Source organism: Rhinopithecus bieti, unplaced genomic scaffold, assembly GCF_001698545.2.
Source record: "Rhinopithecus bieti isolate Rb0 unplaced genomic scaffold, ASM169854v2 scaffold_75207, whole genome shotgun sequence".
NCBI classification, from domain to species: domain Eukaryota; kingdom Metazoa; phylum Chordata; class Mammalia; order Primates; family Cercopithecidae; genus Rhinopithecus; species Rhinopithecus bieti.
Genome location: NW_016827697.1, coordinates 55,798 through 66,616, shown reverse-complemented (window position 1 = coordinate 66,616; position 10,819 = coordinate 55,798).

Below are 10,819 nucleotides of genomic sequence, written 5' to 3'. Positions count from 1 at the left end.
AAAAAAAAAAAAAAACTTTCTACGTCTATTGAGTTGCTTGTATATTATTTATTTTTAATTATGTTCATGTGGTAAATAAAATTTATTCATTTGTCTATGTTAAACCTACAGAGCATCCCATAAAACAAGCCTACCTGATTATGATGAACATACTTTTTGATGTACTGCTGGGTTAAGTTTGTTAATATTTTGTAAAAATTTTTGCATCTACCTTCATCAAGAATATTGTCCCATAGTTTTCTTCTTTGTGTGTGTTTTTGCCAGGTTTTGATATGAGGGTGATTCTGGCTTCACAGGAGTTATGAAGGAGTCCCTTCTCCTTGAGGTTTTACAAGATATTCCATAGGATTGGTACCATGTCTTTTTGTACATCTGCTAGAATTTGACTATGAATTAATCTGGTCTGTGGCTTTTATTGGATGATAGGATTTTTTATTACTAATTCAGTTTTGGAACTTACTATTTGCCTGTTCACAGTCTCATTTTTTTTTTCCAGTTCAATCTTAGAAGATTGTGTGCTTTCAGTAATTTATCCATTTCCTATAAATTTTCTAGTTTGTATACATAAAGATGTTCATAATATTCTCTGAGGATCTTTTGGATTTCCATGAGATCAGTTGTAATGTGACCTTTGTCATTTCTGATTGTGCTTATTTGTACCTTTTCTCTTTTATTTTTGTTAATATAGCTAGTGTTCTATTGATTTTGTTTATGTGTTCGAAGAACCAACTTTCAGTTTCATTTACTCTTTGTATGAAATTTTAGGTTTCACTTCTGTTCAGTACTGCTCTGACTTTAGTTATGTATTTTTTCTCATGTGGGCTTTGGAGTTAGTTTGTTCTTGTTTTTCTAGTTCCCCTAGGTGTGATGTTGGATCGTTAATTTTAGATCTTTCTGACTTTTTGATGTAGATGTTTAGTGTTGTAAACATTCCTCTTAAGTTTTTGCTGCATCACAGAGATTGTGGTATGTTGTGTCTGTTCTTTTACTTGAAATATTTTTTATTTCTGCTTTAATTTTTTACCAAAATTCACTCAGGACAAAATGTTTGATTTCCATATAATTTTATGGTTTTGAGAAATCTTGGTATTGATTTCTATTTTTATTCCACAATGGTCTGAAAAGATTGTTGGTATGATTTTAATTTTTAAAAAATTCATTGAGACTTGCAATGAGGTCAGTGACTTGGTTGATAGAGTATGTTATGTGCGGTGATAAAAAGAATGTATATTCTGTGGTTAATTGGTAGAGTATGTTGTAGATGTCTTTTAGGTTCAATACAGAAATTCAGTCCAAAATTTCTATATTAGTTTTCTGACACAGTAATCCAACTGATGCTGTTAGCGGGGTGTTGAAGTCCCACACTATTATTGTGTGGCTGTTTGAGTCTTTTTGTAGGTCTGGAAGTACTTTTTAAATTAATCTGGGTTCTAAAATGTTGGGTGCTTATATATGTAGGATATTTAAGTCTTCCTGTTGAATTAAACCCACTATGATTATGTAATGCCCTACTTTGTCCTTTTAACTGCTTTTGGTTTAAACTCTATTTTACCTGATATAGTAATAGCTACTCTTATTTTGTTTACTGTTTGCATAATAGATCTCCAAATGTTGTTTCATATGAGACAGATGTTTTGTAGATAGATGGGCATTTTTTTTATTCAACTTACCACTCTTTGCCTTTTAAGTGGGATGTTTATACTATGTACATTGAAGGTTAATATTGATACGTGAGGTTTTGACCCTGTCGTGAAGTTGATAGCTGGTTGCTTCATAGTTTTTATTTTGTCATTACTTTATTGGTTCTGTGGGTTATGTAGATGCTTTTTTGTGGTAGCAAGTATTATTCTTTTGACTTAATGTTGAGAATACCTTAACTAGGTCTTGTAATTCTGGTCTTGTGATGAATTCCCTTAGCACTTGCTCATCTGCAAAAGATTTTATTTCTTCTTCACTTGTTAAGCCTAGCTTGTTGGGATATGAGATTCTTGATTGCGATTTATTTATTTTTTTTTAATGTTGAAAACAGGCACCCAACCTTTCCTGGCTTGTAAAGTTTCTGCTGAGAAATCTGCTAATAGTCTGACAGCATTCCCTTTGTACATGTTTGTTGTTTTTCTTTAGCTTCCTTGAAATTTTCTTCTTTTGCATTTACCCTGGACAGTCTGGTGACTATATACTTTGGCAATGTTCATTTTGTATAATATGTCGCAAGTGTCCTCTGGCTTTGTTTTGTTCGGATTTCCACCTCTCTAGCAAGATTAAATATATTTTTGAACTATTCTCTTATATACGTTTTCCAGGTTGTTTACCTGTTTTTGCTCTGTCTCAGGAATGCCAATAATTCATAGGTTTGGTCACTTTGCATAATCCCATATTACCTATAGACTTGTTCATTTTCTGAATTATTTTTAATTTTATTTTCCTGGCTGGGTTTTAAATTTTTTTCTGACAACAGAAAGACTGGTCTTCAAGTTCTGAAATTCTTTCTACTGCTTTGTCTAGTCTATTGAAAAAGCTTTCAATTGTATTTTGAAATTCCTTATGCGAGTTTGTTAATTCCAGAAGCTTTGATGGATTTCTTTTTAAGATGTGTGTCTTGGCCAGGCGCGGTGGCTCATGGCTGTAATCCCAGCACTTTGGGAGGCCAAGGCAGATGGATTGTTTGAGGTTGAGTTTGAGACCAGCCAGGTCAACATGGTAAAACCCCTACTCTACTAAAATACAAAAATTAGCTGAGTATGGTGGTGGGTGCCTGCAATCCCAGCTACTAGGGAGGTTGAGGCAGGAGAATTGCTTGAACCCAGGAGGCAGAGGCTGCAGTGAGCCGAGATCATGGCACTTCACTCCAGCCTGGGTGACAGAGTGAGACTCCATCTAAAAAAAAAAAGAAAAAAACAAGATGTGTTTCTTCATGTTCTGGATTGCCTTGCAAGTTTTGTGTGTTTGTGTGTGTGTGTGTCTTTAATTTTCTACTTTGTCTTGGATCTCATAGAGTTTCCCTGCAATCCGTGCTTTGAATTATTTGTCAGTTCCGAGTTTTCATTTCGATTAAGGACCACTGCTGAAGATCTAGTGTAATCCTTTTGTGGTGTCACTACATTTAGATTTTTTTATGATGCTTGAATTCTTTCACTAGTTCCTTCTCATCTGGTGATGCTAGCACTTCTACATTTTATTATTTTCAAGAGGATAGAAACTTTTTTTTTTTCATTCTTTTCCTACAATATTATTGTTTAGTTGTTTGCTTTTCCCTTTCCTTCCGTCCCTGGGGATTGTGATTACAGAGAATGCTGGGTAGGGTATTTCGGCTTTGTTTCTTAGCCCTGTGCATTTTTGTCATCAGGTTCCATATTGGGCTGTGCATTCTGACCTACAAGCCAGTAAATGGTGGCAATGTGGAGGAGCTGTATGTGGCCAATGCAGCTAGGTATATACTTAATTCTTGCTTACCGGGAAAGCTCTCTGTTGCCTCAGGAAATAAACTAATCCATGGAGTGCACAGTGTTCTGAGCTATCCTCTCAGCCCCATGGAATTAGAGGTCAAGATGGGTAGGGCTGGACTCAGCATGCCCACCTACAGGTCCCCAGGTGGCAGACACAAGTACCATCACCAAGGGAGAATCTTGATGGTGGTCTCCAAGCACTCCGAGGCCAAGCATCCATGCAGCTGGAAACCTTCTCAGCCCTAAGTTCTCTGTCTGGGGAGGGTGGGTGGCCTATGCTTCCAATCCAGGAGAGTGTGTGCTCTCTATGCCTAAAGATCTGCCATCGTGTGGAGTGTACATGGCCCCACTGAACTGCATTTTTTTTTTCCCCCAAGGGAATGGTGGAACAGCTCAGGCTGCTAAATCAGGTGAATGTATGCTCCAAGTGCCTGAGATATGCCTGGGCATGGAACATATAGGGCTTCACTTCACCATGGTCTCTGTACGGGAAGGGTGGGTCAACTCAGCCTGCTGATTCAGGTGAGTGGATGCTCCAAATACCTGGAGATGTGCCTGTGCATGTACTGAAGAGGGTCATGTTTCACCACAATCTCTGCAAAAACAGGGTGTGAGTTCAGGCTACTTGTTCAGGTAAGTGCTCTGAGTGCCTGGAGATATGTCTGGGTGTGTAGCAAAGAGGGCCCCACTGCACAATGATTTCTGTGCAGGATGAGTGCGGCAGCTCAGGCTGCCAATCCAAGTGAGCAGGTGTTTTGCATGCCTGGAGAAATGCCTGGACATGGAGCAGAGAGAACCTGGCTGCATCATGGACTCTGCCCAGGAAGGGTGGGCAACTGAGAGTGCTAAAAAAGGTGAGTGGGTGCTCCACTTGTCTGGAGATCTGCCTGGGCATGCAGTGGAGGAGACCTCAGTGCTCCCATATCTTTGCACAAAAGATATTGTATGACTTAGGCTGTCAATCTGGACAAGCAGGCCCACCAAATGCCTGGAGATACGCCTGGGTATGGAACAGAGAGGGGCCCTCCCTGCACCAGGATCTCTGCACAGGAAGGATGTGGTGACTCACACTTCCAGATCAAGGAAGTGGTGTAATTATGATTTCATAATTGCCAATTTCTCCCTTGAATTCCGTCTACTTGCTTTATGGTTTTGAATTTATGTTAGTATATACATACACATTAGGGACTGTTTTGTCTTTTGGATGAATTTAAATTACTACCTTTATGAACTGATCATCTTTATCACTGATAATACAGTTTGTTTTTAAATATATTCCAACCGATAATATCATCACTATAACCTATCAATTTATTAAAGTGTTTATTTATTTTAGAGATTGATCTCCTTATGTTTCCTATAGTGCAGTGGCTATACAGAGATGCAATCCCAGTACTGATCAGCATGGGAATTTTGACCCATTTTCAATCAATCTATTTTCAACCTATCTGTGAACATGCCTTACAGACAACAGAGTTAGATATTTATATTTATTCACTCAAAACACTCTGCATTAAGTGACATTATAATTTTATTTACTGGAACTATTGGTATGGTTAAAATCAGGTCTAACATTTTGCTGTTTTTTCTTTTGTGGCTGTTGTTTTTTCGTTGTTACTTTCTCTTTATTTTCTGGCATTATTTTGGGTTAAATGAATAATTTATTAAAATGCAATTGAAATTATGTTGTATTAGTCTGTGCTCATGCTGCTAATAAAGACATGCCTGAGACTGGGTAATTTATAAAGTAAAGAGGTTTAAAGGACTCACAGTTCCACATGGCCCGGAAGGCCTCACAACCATGTCAGAAGGCAAAGGATAAGCAAAGTCATGTCTTACATGGTGGCAGGCAAGACAGCTTGTCCAGGGAAGCTCCCATTTATAAAACAATCAAATCTCATAAGACTCACTCACTACCACAAGAACAATATGGGGGAAACCACCTCCATGATTCAATTATCTCCACCGGGTTCCACCTTTGACATATGGGGATTATTACAGTTCAAGGTGATATTTGTGTGGGGACACAGTCAAACCGTATCATGTTTTAGCATTTAGCTACATCTCTGCATTCTATTAAAAGGTTGCTGCATAGATTACAATTTGCATCCTTAACTTTTCTCTTTCTACTCAGTGGTATTAACTTATAACCTCACATAAGCTCCACAATTTTTGCAACTCTATGGGTCTATTGATATTCCTCATATGTTATGCTCCCTTTTATATATCACTTCAATAGTTATTAATCCCACAATAAAATGCTCTAATATTTGCATTAAATAAGCATTTGCATTAAAAAGTATGTAATTAAAAGGCAATATATTTTATTTAACCTGGTATTCACTATTTTCATTTTCTTTTTAGTTTTCAGGTTATCCATAAGAGTATTCATATATCATTTTCTGTCTGTAGTAGTTGCCTAGGGGGGTTTAACAAATTACCACAATCTGCATGGCAAAATTAAATTTGTTTGTTTTCTCACAGTTCTGAATGCCAAAAGTCTAAAATCTGGTTGTCAGAAAAGTCATTCTCCCCACAAAGCCTCTAGAAAATAATTTTAAACTGACTTTCCGATTGATGGAACCTAACTTATACCTAGATTTTTAGTTCCAAAGGACATTAAAAATGTAGTTTTTAGCTTTCCAGTCTACAAAGTATACAAAGAAACACAAGAAAGATGCTGGAATTGAGGCTGAGTGTGAATTCATCTTATCCGCCAGAAGAATTCATCTGAAATGGAAACAATGTGTAGTCTAATAGAAGAAATAGACGATTGAGAGCCAGAAAGATTTGTATAGTTCTTTAATTAAAAAGTTAGTACCTTTGAAAATGTTAATTACATCTTCCTTTATAATTTATCTGTAAACTATAGTTTTTAGACTACTTCACTATAATGATTTAAAGGTAATAAGTTAACAGATATGAAATATTACAATAAATAAAACCTATATTTTTGTAAGACAAAATATTATTAATGGATTTGTAATTTCTAATAACAATGAAGAGTAGCTCTACCTGTGATTATAGGAGTGTGCCACCACGCCTGGCTATTTTATTATTTTTATTTTTTGTAGAGACGAAGGTCTCACTTTGTTGTCCAGGATGGTCTCAAACACCTGATCTCAAGTGATCCTTCTGCCTAGGCGTTCCAAAGTACTGGGATTATAGGTACTAGCCCTGCATTTGACCCTAAAAGTGTTAACTTATTTAAAGCATCAACTGAAAAGTCAAAAGTTCAAAGTCTTATCTGAGACGCAAAGCCAGTTACTTTTGCCTATAAGCCTGTAACGATTTTTTTTTTAAGTTTTTTATTTCCAAGATACCATGGTGGCATGGGCATTAGGTAAACATTTTCATTTCAAAAGCAGAAAATCAGGCAAACAAGAGGGGCAGCAGGCCCACAAGCAAGTCTGAAACCCAGCAGGGCAGACATTAATGTTTTGCTTTGTTTTGTTTTTTTGAGATGGAGTCTCGCTCTGTCGCAGGCCACAGTGCAGTGACGTGATCTTGGCTCGCTGCAACCTCCGACTCCCTGGTTCAAGTGATTCTCCTGCCTCAGCCTCTTGAGTAGTTGGAATTACAGGCACCTGCCACCACACCCAGCTATGTTTTTTCATTTTAGTAGAGACAGCCATTTTTCACCATTTTGGCCAGGATTGTCTCAATCTCCTGACCTCGTGATCCTCCCGCCATGGCCTCCCAAAGCACTGGGATTTACACGTGAGCCTCCGTGACCAGCTGACATTAAGTTTTAAAACTTCAAAATCATCTCCCTTGTCTCCATTTCCCACATCCTGGGGACACAGGTGAGCTCCTGAGGCCTTGTCTAGCCATATCCCTATGGCTTTGCTGGGCACAGCCCACCTGGCTGCTCTCCCAGGTTGGAATCAAATGTCTGCAGTTTTTCAAGGCTGAGGCTGTACACTGCCAGTAATTGTACCATTCTTCAGTATGTGTGATGACCCTATTTCCACAACTCCACTAGCCAGTGTCCTGGTGGAGAAACTTGTAGGGGCTTCAAGTTCACACTTTTCCTCTTTGACAATGACTTAGTATAGGCCCTCTGCAGGGAATTTGCCCTTACTGCAGTCTTCTGCTTAGGCACACAAGCTTTCCCATACATCCTCTGAAATCTGGGTGGAAGCTGCCAAGCCTCTGTGGCCCTTGCATTCTCTGTGCCTGCAGGCTTAACACCATGTGGAAGCCATCAGGGCTTATAGATTGTACCTTGTGAAGCAACAGCCAAACCTGTACCCAGGGCCCTTTAACAAGAGCAGTGGAAATGTAGGGAGCAGCAGCCCAAAGCAGCACAGGGCAATAGTGCTCTGAACCTGACTCCTGAAACCAGTTTTTTCTATTAGGCTTTTGGGCCCGTAATAAGAAGGGTTGCTTTGAACATTTGTGAAATGTCTCTAGAATTTTTTTTTTCCTATTGTTCTACTATTAGGACTTGGCTCCTATTTAGTCACTCTGTTCTCTCCAGCAAGTGGTTGCTCCACAGGCTTTCTTGCTTGAAAACAGTTTTTCCTTTTCTGCCACATGGCTACCCTGTGAATTTTTCAAATGTTTAGACTCTGTTTCCATTTTAACTATTATAAGTAACAACTTGATCATTGCTTTACTCCCATATCCAATCATAAGCTCTTAGAAGCAGCCACATCACTTCTTGAGTGCTTTCCTACACACACACACACACACACACACACACACACACACACACACACACACACACACATATTGTCAGATACCCTAAATCATCACTTTTAAGTTCAGCCTTCCATAGAGACCTCAAACATGGACACAATGCAGGCAAATTCTTTTCTATGGTATGATAAAGGTAACTTTTGCTCCAGGTTCCAATAACTTTCTAATTTGCATCTGAGACCTTATCAGCCTGACCTTCACTACCCATATTTCCAGCACCATTGTAGTCACAACCACTTAAGCAGTCTCTAACAAGTTTCAAACTTTCTCTCGTCTTTCTGGTTTTTATTTTTAGTCCTCCAAATTCCTCCAACTTCTGCACATCACCAGTTCTAAATCCACCTCCACATTTTCAGGTATCTTTATAGTAATGTTCCACTCCTCGGTACAAATTATCTATGTTATTCTATTTTGTGTTGCTATAAAGGAATAACTGAGGCTTGATAATTTATAAAGAAATTTATTTGCTTAATAGTTTTGCAGGCTGTACAAGAAGCATGGCATCATTGTCTGCTTCTGGTGAGGACCGCAGGAAGCTTACAATCATGTGGAAAGAGAAGAGATACCAACAGTGTCACTTGGTGAGAAAAGGAGCAAGAATTAGACAGGAGAGTGGTCCCAGACTCTTTTAACATCCAGATCTCAAGTGAACTAATAAAGAATTCCTCATTACCAAGGGGATGGTAAGCACCAAGCCATTTATGAGGGATCTGCCCCCATTACCCAAACACCTCCCATTAGGCTCAGCAATCAAATTTCGAAATGAAATTTGGACATGTTATCTGACAGCAGGGATAAAATTTTCACATGAGATTTGGAAGGAACAAATATTCAAACTGTATTAAAATTCATGAATAATTTTATGTAATATGCATTTTCATAAACTTTTCAAGGACCCCTCGTGTGTGTGCATGAGTGAATGTACATGCATTCCAATACTTACATTATTGTTTGTACAGTAATCACCAATGGGTCTATGAAGTTATGTATCTGATTAACCTATTTAAAATTTGGAGGGTACATGAATTTGAAAGATCCATAATTTAGAGGACTCTTTCACTTTAACTCTATATAGTATATATAGATGATAACATACATTGAATTTATTTATCCCAGAACTGCTCCAATTCCCCATGGGAAGTGGTTGTTATTATATAAATCAGAGTAAAAGTTGCTGATATGACAGCATTAAAAATGGGATTAAATAATGTTTATTAGTAATAAAACACAGTGAGAGGTGAAATTTGACTTTGGAATCTTTTTGGGGAGCTGTGGAATAAGTAGAACAAGATTATTGATGATTTCCAGAGGAGGACTCACAGCTTGAGTACAGCTTCTAGCCTTTTTTACAATTTCCACCACTCTGCAGATTTTATCATCTTTTTATTTTGTTTTCGCTGCTTACATACTGACATAGTGTCACACATGACAAGCAAGTATGTCTAATGAAAAGAAAGTCCACATCTTTCACATAATATACAAAATTATGAAGAAACAAAGTACTTTGTTTCAAATGTCTTTATCCAATACCTTAGAGTTTTCACTAACCAATGACCTCAGCTTCTCTTAGGAATTCATAATGGTAATATTGTTACATCAATGACTGGCCATTAAACGGACACGAAATACATTATAAATTTCCTTCTTGTCGTTTCCTTTCACTACATAGAAACTACTTCTAATTGCATCTGTCTGGGTCTAACTTTGTGGTTCAATTAATAGACTTTTATCCACTAACATACAGACATACTTACACACATAAATACCCAACTGCTCTTTTGACCCCTTTTGTAAAATCTGAGTTTATTTTGCACACAGTCTTTGTTTTAAATGCGATGCAGTTGGACTCCAGTGTGCACTTTGGATTTACTCAAAATAGTAGACTTAAGACAACCTTAAAATGTTTTTTTTTTTTTTTAATGCAGCATGAGTTGCAGAAAATTAAACAGAAACACAATTAAAGTATAAACAGATTGCTTTTGAAGTTATTATATGCCTGCCATTACTGCATGTGGACTTATCAGATTGTATTTGATCTAGGGAGCAACATGTAAAATCATTTATGTTTCTTATGCAATATGTGAGCAAGTAAAAATTGGATCCATATACTTGGCATTGAAAATTATATTTTATCATAGATTGATGTGACCAAATAAGGACAACAGATTTACATTTTAAACATCATTTGCTTTATTTATGAGTTTTATTTTCAAGCTCCTGTCCTTATATTTAAAAATAATGGGCCGGGCGTGGTGGATCAGCACTTTGGGAGGCCGAGGCAGGCGGATCACAAGGTCAGGAGATCGAGACCATCCTGGCTAACTCGGTGAAACTCCGTCTCTACTAAAAATGCAAAAAATTAGCCAGGCGTCGCGGTGGGTGCCTGTAGTCCCAGCTACTCGGGAGGCTGAGGCAGGAGAATGGCGTGAACCCGGGAGACAGAGCTTCCAGTGAGCTGAGATCGCACCACTGCACTCCAGCCTGGGCGACTGAGTGAGACTCTGTCTCAAAATAAGAATAAGAATAAGAATAAGAATAAGAATAAGAATAAGAATGACTTTGTGCCAGGCTATATCTGTGGAAGTGAATGGGGAGAAAAGAGGAAGGATACAAAGAACTCACTGAAACCATCTGACAAAAAGGATTGGCTACAGTTGTAAGACAGAAGT